The 17636-nt window shown below is 41.8% G+C and overlaps 1 protein-coding gene across 3 annotated transcripts in view; it reads right to left on the reverse strand.

Moving 5' to 3' along the window:
- Positions 1–17636, reverse strand: part of LOC135107088 (microtubule-associated protein 4-like) — a 493319-nt gene that overhangs the window by 257618 nt on the left and 218065 nt on the right. For all 3 annotated transcript variants that reach the window (XM_064016728.1, XM_064016741.1, XM_064016724.1), the window contains one exon: positions 11835–11877. The gene's annotated coding sequence lies outside the window, so the exon portion shown is untranslated. The remainder of the gene's footprint in view (positions 1–11834; positions 11878–17636) is intronic.

The raw sequence follows: 17636 nt of genomic DNA on the forward strand, positions 1-17636 counted from the left end.
CGGGGTCTGCAGTGCCCCGACAGTGTAGTCTCGCAGGAGGCGCTGCATGAACTATTACGCCTAAACGGAAGTGAATGTGAACACGTCGCGGGGATTCTATAATTCAATTTTGTGTCATAATTCTGTCACAAGAGACGTTCACTAGGTGCTGATGCTCGCGAAGGCTTGATAAATGGTCCCTTCCTCCTGTATCCAGAGAGGGTGTGTGTAGCAGCAACAGCGCTGAAGGCTGTAATCAATCACCTCTGTGTGTGTGTGTGTGTGTGTGTGTGTGTGTTTATGTGTGTGCACGGTCCAGAAATCGACACTATTATATTCAGCATCAACTTTTCTTGAACTGATACGGCTCGATATCGACGGCTGCCAGAACAATCCCATCCACGTACACAGGCAACAGTGAATTCTTCCTGCATACTGAGAATACCACACGTGTTTCTTTCCCTTGCAAAATACCCCTCCGGCAGTAATCAACATTATATTCAACACGACCTTCTCCTTAATTAACACGGCTCAATCTAGACAGTTGATGCAAACTATCCCAGAACTGATCATCCATGCATACAAACAGTTCAGAATCCTTCGTGCATACTGACACCACCACACACGATTCTTTCCTTTCCAAAAGCACTTTTCAGACACTATTTCGCTTTTTACAAGGAATAAGTGCGGCAGTCCCAGAATTACTACATTCAGGTGACATTCGAAGACGAAACATTAATAAAACGATTAATAACGTGTGAGTAATATCTTGGTTTATGGCACGGCTCTGTCACTCACTGGATAGGATTGGTCAGGTATGCAGGTGTCGATCGAAGGTTCTCTTGTCAGTTAAGTTCCTCTGTATTTCTAGATCTGCCTTGTATCCTGCGTGAACGTGCTAGAGAACTTGCGATACAGAAGCTGCATGTATTCAAGAAATGGTGGAATACTGGAGTCCCTGGGTTAGCTTAGTTTCGCTTTGTTTATTCCTTCAGTGGTGTCAGGCAGGTGGAAAGTCGCGAGCTACTCATCACGCACCGAACAAGGGACAAGACAGCCTAGGACACTCTCTCGTGATAGCACCAGCAGCTACCTCACCTCCTGCCACCACCGCACAAACAAGCTAACACGGGAAGGCACGGACACAAAGGTTCACAGACACTGATGTATGAGCTGACACTGGCACGCCTACACTCATAGGAATAGTGACAAAACGAAGTATTGAGAATTTATGGAAGTACACACAAATGGAGCGTTAGATTAATTTGACGGGATAACTTACAGAAAAAAGAGTAATATTAGGGGGTACATTTCCGTAAACCATGCCAAACAACCAGATTTAAGGAGAAAACTAGATTACGAACCTTAAATTCGAGATATCACTGACTCCAGGTATCTCAGAAAGCTGAAGAAGGAATTCAGAACACAAAAAAGAAAAAACTGATGAGTTATCAGTCCTGAAAAAAAAAAAGTGGATAAAAACGATGTCCAGTCAGGGTAGACATATATAACATCAGTGTTAGTATGTGAAGGACAGTGCAGGAGAAAACAGTGTGGGCGGAACGCACGTGTGGGAGTGTAGTGCAATGGTCCAGGATATATATGAACGTCTGCGGCTGACAGGGAAAAATATTAAGAGATATAACGTGTGAGCGTATTACAAGGGTAAGAAATATAAATCCCCAATAAACACTGCGCTACTTGGGTTCCCTAGAGGCAGTTCACGCAGTTTGTCAAGCGCAGTAGTCTTGTATCAAGTTTTGAAGCCGTGACTGGTCTGGTCGTTAAATAAACAAGGAGTGAGTCGTGCAGGAACCTGAATGAAGATCTGCTTAGCTTGGCATTCACTGTGTGTGTGTGTGTGTGTGTGTGTGTGTGTGTGTGTGTGTGTGTGTGTGTGTGTACATGCAACTTTAACGTGTTGTTTTAAAGAGTAATTCACGTCACCAGCCTTTAGTCTTGTTTACACAGAGAGAAAAAAAATAACGAACACTAACACACACACACACACACACACACACACACACACACACACACACACAATGAACAGTACAAACTTTGCTATTTTCTGTTTATTCTATTCTGAAACCATAGGAGAAGTTAGGAGTTCTATGTATTTCAGTATATTTTATTTATATGTTTTTTTTCCCGCAATTGTTCAAGGCATGCCTCTGTCCACATTCCCACCCACTCTCTCTCTCTCTCTCTCTCTCTCTCTCTCCCACGTTCCCGATAGCCGCTATTCATCTCAGGAAGGCAGGAGTTAAGTCGTTCATCCGTTTCACCGCCAAACTTTTGAAGTACGAGTAGTAGTCTGTCTTCTTCTGATTCCTCACGTTCTATAAGTTAAATCCCTCTGAAGTTAAGAGGATCGTAATAAAACGGGAGCCCAATGGACTTTATCTAAGACTTTTTCTTTCTTTTGTACTGAGTTCGTTACTCTAAGGACGCGTTCTACTTTTGGTACTCTCTCTCTCTCTCTCTCTCTCTCTCTCTCTCTCTCTCTCTCTCTCTCTCTCTCTCTCTCTCTCTCTCTCTCTCTCTCTCTCTCTCTCATGACAGGATAATGAGGGTTACTTCCGCCTCCTCCTCCTTTTCCATTCTATATCCTTCTCTCGTATATTACTCATTTCATTCTTTGTCTGAGGCCGAGACAGACCCCGCTTGGGTAATGGTATTCAGACTGACATTTAATTACGTAGCTGAGCGTGAGGTGATACAGGGAGGGAGAGGGACAGAGGAAGAGTGGGAAGTGAGGGAGAGAGAGAGAGGAGGAAAGCGCCTGGATGCAAGTCTACATCAGCATTCTTTTACTCTGGTAATGTGGGATATTCAGTAAAATCTTTATTGACTCTGGTAGATAGAGAGATCGATAGATAGAATTGATGGGTGGATATGCAGACTATTTGAAGAGATGAACGTACAGACAAACAAGTTTACAGAGATGGATAGATAGATACGTGTTTATGTGTAGATATATAGATAAGCCAATAGATAGATACGTGTTTATATGTAGATAGATAGATAAGCCAATAGATATACGGACGAACAAGTTCATAAACAGAAATTCACGCACCTACAGCCATTTGAATGCAATGCTAAAACACCTGAATATCTATTATATTACCGCATTCAGTTTTTGTGAATGCATAACAAGTTTGACGCATGCACTGGTGCGTTGACCTAAACAAAATATATATGAAAAATACTGCGTGGCTTTCAGTTGCAAGCTGAAGTTGATTGACATATATTTTTTTTAAACAAAGCTGAATAATATGACAATTTTATATTTTCTATGTATTTTTTCCAGGGGAGTTGCTTTGTTTTTGTTTGGAAAAATCAGGATGGAAGTGAGTATGCATAATTCATACAAATAAAAGAAAATGAAACGAAAATCATCTATTACTTTGCTGTATAAAAGCATATCCCCGAAGTGCTCGTTTCCCTTAAGCAAAATACTCCCAGTAGTCACCATCACACTGCAATTACACAAAGCGAACTACGCCTCATTGAAACTAGGAAGAATAAAATGACTTTCCTACATGTCACCATCATATTACAAGTGTTGTTTTCACAGGCAATTCCATTTACAAACACCCGGGAGCGTATGGCACATTATGAACACTCCATACACTCATTACTCTTCGTGTCGCCCGCCTCTGACCGCTGTGTGTGTGTGTGTGTGTGTGTGTGTGTGTGTGCCAGGAGCCAAGGTCACGAGGGAGAACTTTTAATATTGTGTTTATTGTCACTGGGGGAATACGATCGACACGTGTAAGCTGAGAAACAAACAACCCGCTTTCTTTTCCTAGGTGACAAATCAGTACTTGTTGAGTCAAAGGTACAAATAATAAGTCTTAATTAAATAGAGTACAGTACGAATAACATATACGTCATACTCAATAATTATAAGGTCAACACCATCTTGAATTAATTACTTAAAAGGGATTCGTCAGTTTTATTAATTACAAGGTGTACTGTCGACCAAGGAATTATATGATTGTGATGCGAGGTATTACATCTCAAACAAAAAGGAATATTTGCCAGTAACCCAATTACATATATGTAAATAGAATTATTACTGTCACGTGTAGGCCTGATGGTTTCCTACAGCTTCCCTTATTTTTCTTTTTTTCATTTTCTTATGTTCTTGTTATAAAGACAACACCTACACCAGCAAACTCTGAATGTAAAAACAAAACATATAATCAATACATATAAACTTTTTATATCAATATCTTCCTTCTACTTTTCATTATTTAAAATTCTGTAATCTTAAGATTTTTTTTTTTTTTTCGTATTGTTTTCAAGTTCGAACCTTTAAAAACAAACGTTGCAAACATCCTTGCATCACCACACCACCTCTGCTTCTCTCTCCAGTGCGCCGGACAAGATTCATTCCTGTCATTCTTCCTGCACCTGCTCTCCATCACTTCCCTTACTGCTCATCCACCCTCACCCATCACTCTCCACCCCGATGCTTTGAAATATCCGATGCAAATATAGGAACATAAGAAAATATGGGAAGCTGTAGGAAGCCATCAGACCTACACGTGGCAATCCCTGTATAAAGCATATGCACCTATTGCCATCTATCATCTCCATCCATAAATTTGTATATATTTTCTTAATGATGGCCCTAACAATCTTATTACGAGTCTGTTCCATTCACCTACCACTGTATTTCGAGTTTCTTCTTATTTGTAAACTTCCTCCAATCTTCTTACCCAGGTAGAAATTTTAGAATAGCGGTCTGATTTCTTTGGCTTGATTGTGCATGCAAAACTGTATCTCTCGATCACGTAAAGTTGGGCTCAGTAAGTGAAGCAGTGTGGAAAAAGTGGCCGAAGGATTCAGACTGAAAAATCCCTTCGACCTTGACCTAAGATACAGCTCGATACCCAATCTCTTTTCATAATGCCTTTCCGAGACCCGCAGCGGCCCCTGGAAAAATATATTTGTATGAAAAGGTTCCCTGAGCTTCCGATACTGAGATTTATCAAACCAAAACCAACCCCAAGGTGACTCGTTTGGGGAATTTTGTTTTGATGCTAATGAAACGGCAGAGCGCGGGAATGAAGGTGCAGTGTGCGAGAAAGCAAAGTGAAAAACACGCTCAGACATGTACCACTTCGACCGGAAAAGCCGAAATTATCATAGATGACTCCAGTTTATCTGAGAGCAATAATTTAAGGCAAAACTATGCAAATAAATCACCACAGTTTGTTAGGTAAGATTAGACTCAAAGGTATTCAATCAGACACCAATTACTTTACCACATCAACCGTCGCTGCAGCGGGAGGTTCTGAAAACAGGTTAGTTAGATAAGCAGCATGAAAGCTTATCCCGCATGCGATTTCACGCAAGGACATTAAGAGGAAAATATCATTAAGAGCAAAGAACAAGTAAATGCACCTCAGCGGAAATTCTGAATATATGGCAGTTATATATGCACCATGAAAAGTTATCCTGTATGTTCCCACTCAAGAACATTAAGATTAAGAATAGAAAACAAGATGTAAAGACACAAGAGAACGAGCACATCGAAATCATTGCTGCGGACGTGATGAAACTAACTTAATAATGCTCCAGTTAAAAGTAAACTAGTAAATCCCTACTGGAGCCGAAGATACTCTTAATCCCTCCATCACGGACAGCCCTGTGTGAAGGTGCGCCAGACAGCAGAGCCACTAAGCTTCACAGCAACCTTGGAACAAACATAGAAGGATTAGGAAGAGGAAAATAAACACCAAACTATTTTGTCTTGATAGTGAGACACCATCTTTCACAACCACTAATGAGATGTTGTATTATGAAAAGTAATCTCTCACTACCAATAGAGGAGGAAGCTTTTATCATAAGATATCGCTCGGGAAAGTCGAGTCACTAGGGCTTGGAAGGACATGGAAATGGAATGAATAGTGTTTAGCATCTCGTTGGGAATCATAAAGGATTAGGAAGCAAACCAAGTTGTAGACATCGATTACCACCAAAAGAAAAAAAAAGTAAATACAATACGGATACACTAAGCACCGAACAAACATTATCAAGACAGGCAGAGTATCAATCAGATCAAGACCCAAGTACCTCTTCGTAAATTTCTTGAAGGATTCACTCTCCAGCGTTAACACCATTCCTCCGCGTAATTGTACCAAGCATGACTTTTCTTCCTGCTCACCTTCAATCAGACTTTGAGACGCTCTTCCAGGGATCTCTTGTAATTACTCCGCAGTGTTCAGGAACGAAGGGAGCCACGTAATTATCGTCCCATAACTTATAATCAAGTATATGTAGAGCCTTTCCAGACTTCCCCGCAGTTCCCTCGCACGCTGTACCTAAAACCTTCCACGTGGACTAAGTTTTTTGACTCATTGCAATATAAAGTAGATAAGTGGCACGAGATCAGTCACGGAAGAGTAGCAATCCTATTCTCTTGTTTGTGTGTATGTATGTTAGCGGGGATTATTGCATTTAGCCCTCCCACTACTATTCGGCACATTTCTCCTTAATTACAAATCACATTGGGACATCTTTCCTCGTTCTATAGCCACTTCCAAGCTTTGTACTAGCTAGAAATTGCGAAATCTATTGTTTTTATAGCCTTGTTCCTTGTGGATGCTTATGTAGATTCTATATAATGATTTTAGTGTGAATTGCTACATATCGCTGTGAAAGGGTTAATATGACGGCAATTTTTCATAATGGTAAACAATTCAATATAAAAATAGTCAAAATTCCAACTAGTATTTCCAAGAAGACGGAAGCGGCAAGAACTACGTACGTAGAAGAAAGGCGAAATTAACTTGGTTGAACTACACAAGTAGAAGCAATTATAGGAGTTAATTAAGTGCAGCGGAACAGGAATGCCTGGGGGTCGCTAGTGTGGCGGTGCAACTTTGTGTTAGCTTCATTTTCTGCGAATTGTTGGTCACAGCGCGGCAAATTGGAGGACTCAGTGTACCGTTGCTTGTTATTACCGTGTTGTGGCGACGCGGGGTGCCTTGTGGCTATCATGATGGAGTGACACACACACACACACACACACACACACACACACACACACAGAGAGAGAGAGAGAGAGAGAGAGAGAGAGAGAGAGAGAGAGAGAGAGAGAGAGAGAGAGAGAGAGAGAGAGAGAGAGAGAGAGAGAGAGAGAGGATGGGTGGGGGGCTGCCCGGTATCGGAGGCAAATAATGGAATGTTTGAGGAGACTGTTGTATCAGTTGTTCTGTGCGTCTGTAAGGGTCGGGGATTAAATGGCAGATTAAGAATGGGAGCAAATATTCCGGCACGCAATGCAGTGCTGGGGAAACAATTAATGGTGTGAGGTAAGTTTGAGTGAGGATAAGAATAATACAAACAGGTATGCTTGCTTGTTTTAAGTATTACACAATTTTACTCTTATTTATTTTGAAGGTGGGGAAAGAATGATGAAAACGAATAGAAAGTCGATAAATATCAATGAGAAAAAAAAGTTTAAACATAAGACTATTAATATATTGCACAAAAAGATGCTTCTTCATTCAAATTTCAAATAAACACCTTTTACAGTTATGCTTTGCCTCAGTTTAAAGATAATTCTCAATTCTCAATGTACTTTTAACGGCTGTTCTCTGTATGGAGTGGCACCTTCAATGGGCCATCTTTTCACCACTTTAGCTACCCTTGGCCACAACCCTTCTTACACGAAGAAAGTTTTGAGCACTTCACTGAACACCACCCTTGCTCATTACTATTATTGCAACAGCGAGAAAATATTGATGCTTCCTACTACTACATCATTACCGGAAGTAACAAATAACAACCCAGAATTCAAATACGTTTGTTTTTACCTCGAATTTTACTTGATACCATCATTAAATCCCCACGAGGAACAGCGTCTTATTAGAAGCTGCAACAGACAACCTCAAGACGGAATTCAGAGAAACACAAATGACAGAAGTCGCAACAATTCGACGGAGCTGAACGAGGAAACATGACGGATAATACCCTTTTCTCTTTTTCTTTAATGACATTCAGCGTAGGCAGCGATGCGCGAGGTTTATACGGGGTGGTTTTCCTTTCAGTTGACCGGGCTATTGTACGAATTCAGCTTTAAGGTCCTAATGGTGTGACAGAGCACCTCGTCTCCCTCCGTCAAACGATTTCCGATAGGCAGTAACGCCCCTCGAAGGCTCACGTATCTGGGTATCTGGGAGGATCCATCGGCTGTTTGATTATGCAGGTCCCGTACTACACGCTTGCGCAGATACACACTCACATGCCGACAGAGACACACCAGCGCGCTAAGGCCTGTCCTCCTACCCGTAACAGTAACGATAGAGCATTAGCACTCCTCTAACATGGGAAGCAAGTAAAGTAAACAGCAAGGTTCTCAGAGATGCAGTGCCGATGAGGCGACGCTCGTTAGCGCCTGAAGTGTCACCATCGGGGAATGTGATGCGCCTGTGCAAGGGAGATGACTATGCTTAGCCACTCTGCTGCAGGTCATTTGAGGTGATGAATAGCGGTGGTTCAAGGCAATGGAGAGGAAAGCGAAGCAGTTTACTCAAAAAGGAAACAAGATTAATCCTTTTAATGATGCTACATAATACGAGACGAGTAGTAAAGGGTTAAAAATATGAAATAAAGTGACAAACAAACCTCTCGAGAAATACGAATAAGACAAAATAAGTTTCCATCTTTGAAATAGACTCTCTCTCTCTCTCTCTCTCTCTCTCTCTCTCTCTCTCTCTCTCTCTCTCTCTCTCTCTCTCTCTCTCTGGCCCATCCTCTCCCTTGGCGCCTTGCAAAATGAATAGCCAGGTGTAGATGCAAGACAAGGTTAAATAAATATCTTCATTAACTCAGAAGCAATAGTAGTAGTGGTGATGGTGCTGGTAGTAGTGGTGATGCTGGTGGTGGTGGTAGGTAGCAGTAGTAATAGTAGTAGTAATAGTTGTTGTTGTTGTTGTTGTTGTTGTTGTTGTTGTTGTTGTTGTTGTTGCTGTTGTTGTTGTTACTGCTGTTGTCGTCGTCACAATAAGAGAGATGGTGAAAGGGAGCCAGCCATTGAGATGAAAATGTATCCCTGACAATTTTCGCTTCAATGATTTCTTTCGGAGCCTCAAAAAACTGTCCAGGCGAAACCGGTCAAGGAAAGACTTTCATCTCTGGTAATGTTTTTCTTTCAGCGATTCCATCTAAGGCTATACCTAATAACAACAATAAAAAAAAATGGCGGCAGAGAAACGACAATAACAACAACAGTAGGAAAACAACAACAACAACAACAACAACAACAACAACAACACTATGAAGAAAATACAGAATAGATAGAAAAAAAATACGATAACTACAAAAATATCGAAGAGAGAGAGAGAGAGAGAGAGAGAGAGAGAGAGAGAGAGAGAGAGAGAGAGAGAGAGAGAGAGAGAGAGAGGGAGAGGGAGAGACTGGAAGGAAAGGGTCGAATAGAATTAATTACTAACAGGAGAATGAAAAAGGGGAAAAAGTAAAATCAAAGTAATGTTTTTGAGGTGTAGAGAATGAATGAGAGTAGGAAAAGGAGGAGGAGGAGGAGGAGGAGGAGGAGGAGGAGGAGGAGGAGGAGGAGGAGGAGGAGGAGGAGGAACATGGTAGAGGCTGCTAGTGTTAGTGAGAAGAAGAGGAAAAGAAGGAGGAGGAGAGTGCTGGGATTGACTGAACCACGCTGGGTAATGTAAGGAAGGGCCAGTTAAGTGCTGGTAGTAGGAGCGGGAGGCTGAGTCCACTGGTCTGATCTCCGCACAAATCTACTGCTACCGTTATTACTGGGAAGGTTGTGTGTTTTCAAGCTGGGGGTTACTGTGTTGGAGTGTGAAGGATACCGCCTCCTTGCATCGGCCGAGGCGTTTCCAATGTTAATATTACGATTATTTGCGCTGTAACGTATAAGTGGGTTGGGTTTGTTGTGATGACTGTCAGAGAGGAAGGAGAGAATGGTAATCGTTTAGGTTTGGATATGTGTGGCTGTCTGTCTCTTGCAGGGTGGAGGAGTATATGGGTGATGTAAATGTTTCAGTGTGTGCTCTCTCTCTCTCTCTCTCTCTCTCTCTCTCTCTCTCTCTCTCTCTCTCTCTCTCTCTCTCTCTCTCTCTCTCTCTCTCTCTCTCTCTGTCTCTCTCAAAAATACAATACTTTATCCCTGGTTTTCTTTTTTCTCTTTCCTTGTTCGTGATTAATTCTATTCGATCCTTCGCTCTCTCTCTCTCTCTCTCTCTCTCTCTCTCTCTCTCTCTCTCTCTCTCTCTCTCTCTCTCTCTCTCTCTCTCTCTCTCTCTCTCTCTCTCCCCCTGTCTGTTGATAAGAGGAGAATATGCAGCACAGATTTCGGATACAATGATTGCATACTGATAATGTCATTCACTACTTGTCAACTGAATGTAAAACTCAAAACGTTATCCAAGCGAGACATTTGCACAAACCTGAATTGCACTTTTTCTTTTGAAATGAAAAAAAAAAAGAACAATATAAAAAAGAAAAAAAAGAACATAAAGGGAGCATCTTCCTCTGCCTCTTATCTTCCTCTGCGTCGTCTAGAGCAGCTAAGAGAATGAACAGCATGGCAGACAATTGCTCAGTCATAATAGCTTCCTTCCTCCATGGCGCAAAATACATAGTAGTGATCGCATTACGTCAATCTGCACTTTCATCAAATATTAATGGGAAAAATACAAACGTAAAATCGTGAGGAATCCAAAGGAAGCTGCGAGAAGCCGTCACGTGTGCGCGCGGCAGTCCCTGTGTAAAATATAACAACCTGTTTTCACATCATCATTCATAAATTTGTCTAATCTTCTTTGAAACCTCAATGATTCGGATCTAGAAATCTGATGACTGAGACTATCTCATCTGTAATGAATGTTGTCTTGTACTAAAAACTTAATAATGATGCACTTTTTGTTAAATCAAGATTACTCCTTCACTTGTTATTGGAGCAAAGCTTCATAAAGGGAAATAAAACATTTGCCTATACATTTTCTAGCCATCCATTCATTTCCAGTAACGGGAAGTACAAAATGTAAGTCTCATTTCACGTTAAGACTCCAGTGATCTTCTTATGACCAGGACTGATTCACTGCTAGGTAGCACTGGTTGATATTTGAAACGAGAAACATTAAGACGCCTCCAAAACTAAACAATCTGATACTTTTGGCTCTCCTGTTTCTTGGAGACGGCATACTAAGCTTTTTTTTTTAATATATGTTTACCCTCTTGGCCAGCATCATAGACACGTAGAAAAAAAATATATATAGCAAATCATCAAATTATAGCACACATCAAATAACAAATTCGGTGATAGAAATAATTCCTGCAATATTTGCTAGAATTTCGAGACAAAATATATAACTAACGTATCAAATTGCTTCCATATTCAAGGACGGTTGTCGATTAATAACCATCATATGAGATATAAACTGTTGAGAGAGAGAGAGAGAGAGAGAGAGAGAGAGAGAGAGAGAGAGAGAGAGAGAGAGAGAGAGAGAGAGAGAGAGAGAGAGAGAGAGAGAGAGAGAGAGAGAGTCACGTTTCGTTAAATTAAATCAGAATACCTACACAAACACATTTGCGATAAAGCTGCATACAAACAGAAACATTTTTTAAAGAGACTCTGGCATTTCTTACCTTTACATCCAGGTTAACATATAATAATTTGCTTAAAGTTTATATTCCCACCAAATACTCAAGAAAAAAGGAAGGAATGGTAACAAAGCAAATAACACACGAGGAAGAGCATGAAGTAGAGAAAGATGGAAGAGGGTATTGAGTTAAAACTGAAGACGAAAGTACTAGTAGTCATGTAATTAGTCGTATCTTAACTATCAAGTACTTACGATGCCTCAAAGCTGCTCCCGACTCATATACACGTGCAGAACTCTGTGGATAAAAATATATCAGTGAAATACACCTGCATGAGTAGCCTAAATATACAAATACTACATGATCATTAGCTCACGTCACTTTCATAATTAGATACAGTATGAGTCGTTAATTGTGATACGTAACTGCAGCGACTCATAACATTGCTTATAAATCACAGTGGCATTACCTGTGAATTGCGTCATAATATTTCTATCAAGGGACAGTTATTCCTCCCATATCAACTAGTTTATGTGAAAGTCAGCCAATACTTCTAAACTTATTACCCTGTCAGATCATTGCCGTGCCATTCACACACACGTATATGTAAGATAGAACATGAGGCTTTCATTATCAGTATCAACAGCATCAGATCTATTTGCCCATCATGCTTTTAAAAACTAACAAACACTGGCAATAGTACACGTAGTAGAAGTAACAGTAGCAGTAGTAGTAGTAGTAGTAGTAGTAGTAGTAGTAGTAGTAGTAGTAGTAGTAGTAGTAGTAGTAGTAGTGGAGGTGATGGTGGTGGTAGCAGCAGCAAAAACAGCAAGACACCCTTCCTTGCTGAGACGTGAAAGCATAACCCTGTTCTCTCCCAGCATGTGGCAACAAGGCGGTGACGCAACACAGGCAGTCAGCCGAGTGTCGCCCGTGTGATCGAGGAAGCAAAGCACTCACCACATATGAAGTTTCCACAGGATTCATCATCTCCTCCTACACTTAGCGGTTCAGAGGTTCAAGGGGAAGGGAAAGACGAGCATGAGAATACCAGGGTTCAAAAATATCACAAAAAATCTTTAGAGAAATGTAACACGGCTTCCTGTCTGCCTTTCTTCGCCCACCACAGATGTTCCTCAAGGCATCTGAACCACATGTCATTGCTGTCCCATCCTGGAGGAGGCCGAGGCATTTCACCAGACGTCTTTCTCAAACATGATTGGATTGCCTTCTCGGTATTTCGACCTCCCTGTCAAGAAGCACCCACGTTCATTCCTTCGTGCGTCCTCCACACACGCTTCAAACGCTGCCTCCTTTCGCTAGCCTTTGACACTTTCCTCAATTTTCTTCCATCATCCTTGTCCTCCTCTCCTTCTTCATTCATGTCTATCTAAAACTATACACTATCTATCAACTGTGATCTAAACAATTATCTACTTTTCTTTTTCTTTTGTTTTCTCTTGCTTGGCTTGTGTGTTTGATAGAACATTGAAGGCAAACTTCAGTGTTCCATCAGACACACAGGCCAAGCAAGGGGAAACACACGCAGATTATTACGATCGATCACTTTCCCCCAAACACTACTTTCGTGGGCGTCCCTTCCTTCCTCTCCCATGACGATGTATTAGTGCTTGTAACTTTAGGGGAACTGATTTTCCGAGCCGCTCCTGACACTCGAGGCCTTATGCAAACTCAACGGCTAGATCCAGTGTGGAGAGGACCAGTATAGACCTGATATTTCCTTGATACTTATACTACCTTATCAGATATCAATGTTGTGAGTGGCGGTAATGTCTTAAACGTTACGAGTTGAGGCTAAAGTGTAAATTTCATCAACGCCAGACAGGAATGGATAAAGTACAATGTCAAAGGAAATACATATCACACACACACACACACACACACACACACACACACACACACACACACACACACACACACACACACACACAAGCCATGAAGGACGAAATGCATATGCTTTCCAATGAAATAACAACCCTGTTTTGCCTACACACACAGGCTTCACCCACACACCTTCTGCATCACCTGGCCGCAGCTCGCTGAGTTCCACGCTATCCAATCCGCAGCACGCACCACCTCACCACACCTGTTCAACTTTACCTTTTATTACAGGGCCGATCAACTCTTCCAAACTAACATCACTTAACCTTCACCTTCACCTCCTCCTCCTCCTCTGCACTCCTCCACTACACTGGATTCCCGCTAAACAATTCCCATAAGCGTCGCTCAGTGCCTTACTCTTACCAGTTTGTCCTCCTACTTCTGCCACTCGCAACAGGCTGTACAAGAGGCAGCACTTGCCTCACTCCCGCTAGCAAAGGAGTCAAACCCGAGGCTGCTTTGATCCTTAAATAGTTCCCGCGGACCTCACCAACTTGAAGACTAATTTGCTCCAGTGTGTGTGTGTGTGTGTGTGTGTGTGTGTGATTCACCTATGGTCGTCTGCTGGTCACCCAGCCAGCCGTTCCCCTACGGAAAGAGCTCAGAGCTCATAATGACCGATCTTTGGGTAGGACTGAGACCACTGACACAGCACACACCGGGACAGCGAGGTCACAACCCCTCGTGTTACATCCCGTACCTACTTGCTGCTAGGTGAACAGGGGCTACACATTAAGAGGCTCACCCATTCGCCCATTTGTGTGTGTGTGTGTGTGTGTGTGTGTGTGTGTGTGTGTGTGTGTGTGTGTGTGTGTGTGTGTGTGTGTGTGTGTGTGTGTGTATAGTATGCTTTGTACACGGTCCTAATGCATGCTTACGTGTACACAAAACGGTGCTTGGTGGACGCAGCAACAGCAACAGCAACAGCAGCAGCAGCAGCAGCAGCAGCAGAAACACTCAAGCCACTGAACACATGTAGCGCGTTCCCAACCAAACTGTTTTTTCTTACTTTTTTTTTTTTATATTAGTTAATTCCTGCATTGTTAATTTGTTCACCCATCCTAGAGAAATTTTCCTTTAGAATGAACCTTAGACCGAATTAACTCTAACATTTATTTAACCAAGGCATTCACTGTAAAGGTACGTCATGTTACTTAATAATGCTACCAGTTATTATATATGTACACACCTGACAGTAACAATAATATACTTTTAATCTTGAAACATTCACCAAAAAAATTGTCTCAAGAAATATAACATTAATCTACTGGAACTATTTTTCTACCGAGTTACAATGACACTTTCAGATATCCGTACAAGAGGAAGGAGGAGGCAAAACAAATTTCCAATCGTTTACAATGTGGATATTTTCGTTCCTGTCATAGCGGCACAAGAATAGCCCTCACAGCACCCAGGCGGGGACGAGGGAGGAGCATCTCGCGGCATAAAGTTGCAATGACGATGAGGGCACAGTTTTCCTCCAGCATAACGAGGGAGGTGCTGGCGGAGAGTGGGAAGGCGCCACCCTCATTGTCCATACGACCCTCGTGTTGCCAGTGCATTACGTGGGGGAGTCTAAAACATGATTTCGGTGGTAATACGTGACGGGAGTGATTATCCTCGCGTTCTCAAATGTTGTCAAATGTTTCAGCGTGTCATCTCGACTCATGACAAGCTGTAGGGAAAGTTACTGGGGTGTTTTCAGTGTATTTACGAGAAGAGCCGTAAAAATCATGTTCTCGGTGGCAGCACGTGATGAGAATGATTGTGCTTGTGTTTTCCTATGTCGTTAAATGTTTCAGCGTCTCATCTCGACTTATGACACTGTAGTGGAAATTATACGGATTTTTGGGGGAATTCACTACATCGGCCTAGGAAACGCTTGTTGAGGGAAGGAGATATACTGAACAAGAGAGGGGGGGATGGAAAGACGGGACTACGGGGCTACTATGAAGATACACAGATGAATGTTTTACAAGGATTTAGCGTCATCAAGGGAGAAACACTTATGACAACCTTTTGACCTTTTGAAAAATATTCCTGATGAGACAACAAAACCTTTAACTTCTTCCTTTTCCTCCTCCTCCTCCTCCTCTTCGTCATCGCCATCCTCCTCCTCCTCCTCCTCCTTCTCTTTCTCCCCTTCCTCCAGCTTCAAATTTGTCCTACTTTTTCCTCCTCCTTCCTTATCCTCATATCTCCTTCTTATCCTTACTATCTCTTTCTTCCTCTCCCCTTAAGAACACGAGCTTTGAGAACGATAAAGAGAGCCTGCACATTCCTCAGCAGTGTTGCGCGAAGGCACCAAATTCTCAGACTCCGTTGCAGGTAGAGGAGTAATTAAACCAAACAAGTTAGGAAGTAATTGCGGCTGCTCCTCGTCAGGTTGTACATCATGTCACAGAGTTTAGCCGCCTCGACCAGCCTGGAGTAAGCAGGTCCAGCAGTGTGATGGCTGGTGGTGCGATGCTGTGCTTGGCCTGATTTATGTGCCTCGCTAATGTGGTGGGCATGAATGTAAGTGGCGTGTGTGTGTGAGGTTAGCAGAAACCAAACTTGAGGTGGCTTGGTAATATTTCGTGCAAGAGCAAGGTTGGTTAATGGTGGAGAATAGATAGGAAAAGAAAAAGAAAAAAAGCTTGCAAGTTTGCCGCTTCCAAAATAGTTACAAATGAAAGAAAAAGATAGAAATAGTAAGAAGAGATGAGAAACTTATTAAACGGCCTATAAACAGCCAGTTAACGGGAGGAGGGGAGAGAGGGACAGAAAATGAAATAGAGAGACAGATAATCAGCAAATAAGACGCGATAAGAAAAACATAGAATAAACAGCCTAGAAAGCCCAGTTGAGGGAAGCAGATCTAGTGAGTACCAGAGAGCAAACAGGATGGAAAGATAGAACCCAGCAAAAGATAAGAAACCTATTAAAAGACCCCAGAAAACGCCACTTGAGGAGAAAGGACCTAGCAGGCGATAGACAATGAGATAGAAAGATAAGTCACCAAACAAGACGAGATAAAAAAAAAAAAATTAAGTCAGCCTAGGAAACGCCTGTTGAGGGAAAAATATATACCGAACAAGAGAGAACGAGATAAAAAGACGGAAATACGGCGAAGATACACTGATGAAATGGTGAGAAACAGCTGAAGAAGACTAATATGAGAGGCCAAAATGACACCAAGACGAGAAAGGAGAAGGGTATCACTATGGTGTCTCCAAGGCAGTGGACATGAAGTGAGATGCTGGTGTTGATGTCTATGCCTCAGTGTACACCCGGTAACTCCCTAAAGGATGATGGCGCGAGGACGGGAAATGAAAATTAGATAAATGTTGATTTTTTTTTTTTTCGTGTTTTCATCAATGCTCTTAATGTCGGGTCAGTAAATTCTGCTAAAATCCCAGTCGTCTCTCTCTCTCTCTCTCTCTCTCTCTCTCTCTCTCTCTCTCTCTCTCTCTCTCTCTCTCTCTCTCTCTCTCTCTCTCTCTCTCTCTTCTTCTTCTTCTTCTTCTTCTTCTTCTTCTTCTTCTTCTTCTTCTTCTTCTTCTTCTTAAGAGACTTGCCGTCACATTTTTATTCTTTTTTATCGAAAACATAATTATTTCACTTGTAATATCGCAGAAAATGTATTAACACAGAATTTTCTTTACTGTATTTTTAAAGCTACGTATATCAAAAAAAAAAAAAAAACAGAAAATTACTAGGAAAAGAAGCGTCTTTCACATGAGTGCGCCAGATATTGGATAGAGCATAATAAATCTATAGACTACAGAAAAACTCCTCTGAACTTACAGGAAAAATGTTTTGAAGGGAAGACCTTGTTGCTCTGTGTGTGTGTGCGTGTGTGTGTGTGTGTGTGTGTGTGTGTGTGTGTGTGTGTGTGTGTGTGTGTGGGTGTGTGGGTGAGTGAGTGTGTTTACGTCCTTCCTCTAAAAATTGACCGCTTATAACATAGCAGGAGTAAAAGAACGTCCATTGTTAATATACATTAGTAAAGTACAAATTTAATAACATAGGAGGCAGTTCTCCATTTACTAGTTAAGCTTGACTTGTTTGTCGCAGTACCTTAAATCAACGTAATTAGGTCTCGTCTCCCGCCAGACTAATAAGATCCCCGTACGGCGTCGTGTTTGGCTTCACAGCACCACCTTCCCTTA

Source organism: Scylla paramamosain, chromosome 14, assembly GCF_035594125.1.
Source record: "Scylla paramamosain isolate STU-SP2022 chromosome 14, ASM3559412v1, whole genome shotgun sequence".
NCBI lineage: Eukaryota > Metazoa > Arthropoda > Malacostraca > Decapoda > Portunidae > Scylla > Scylla paramamosain.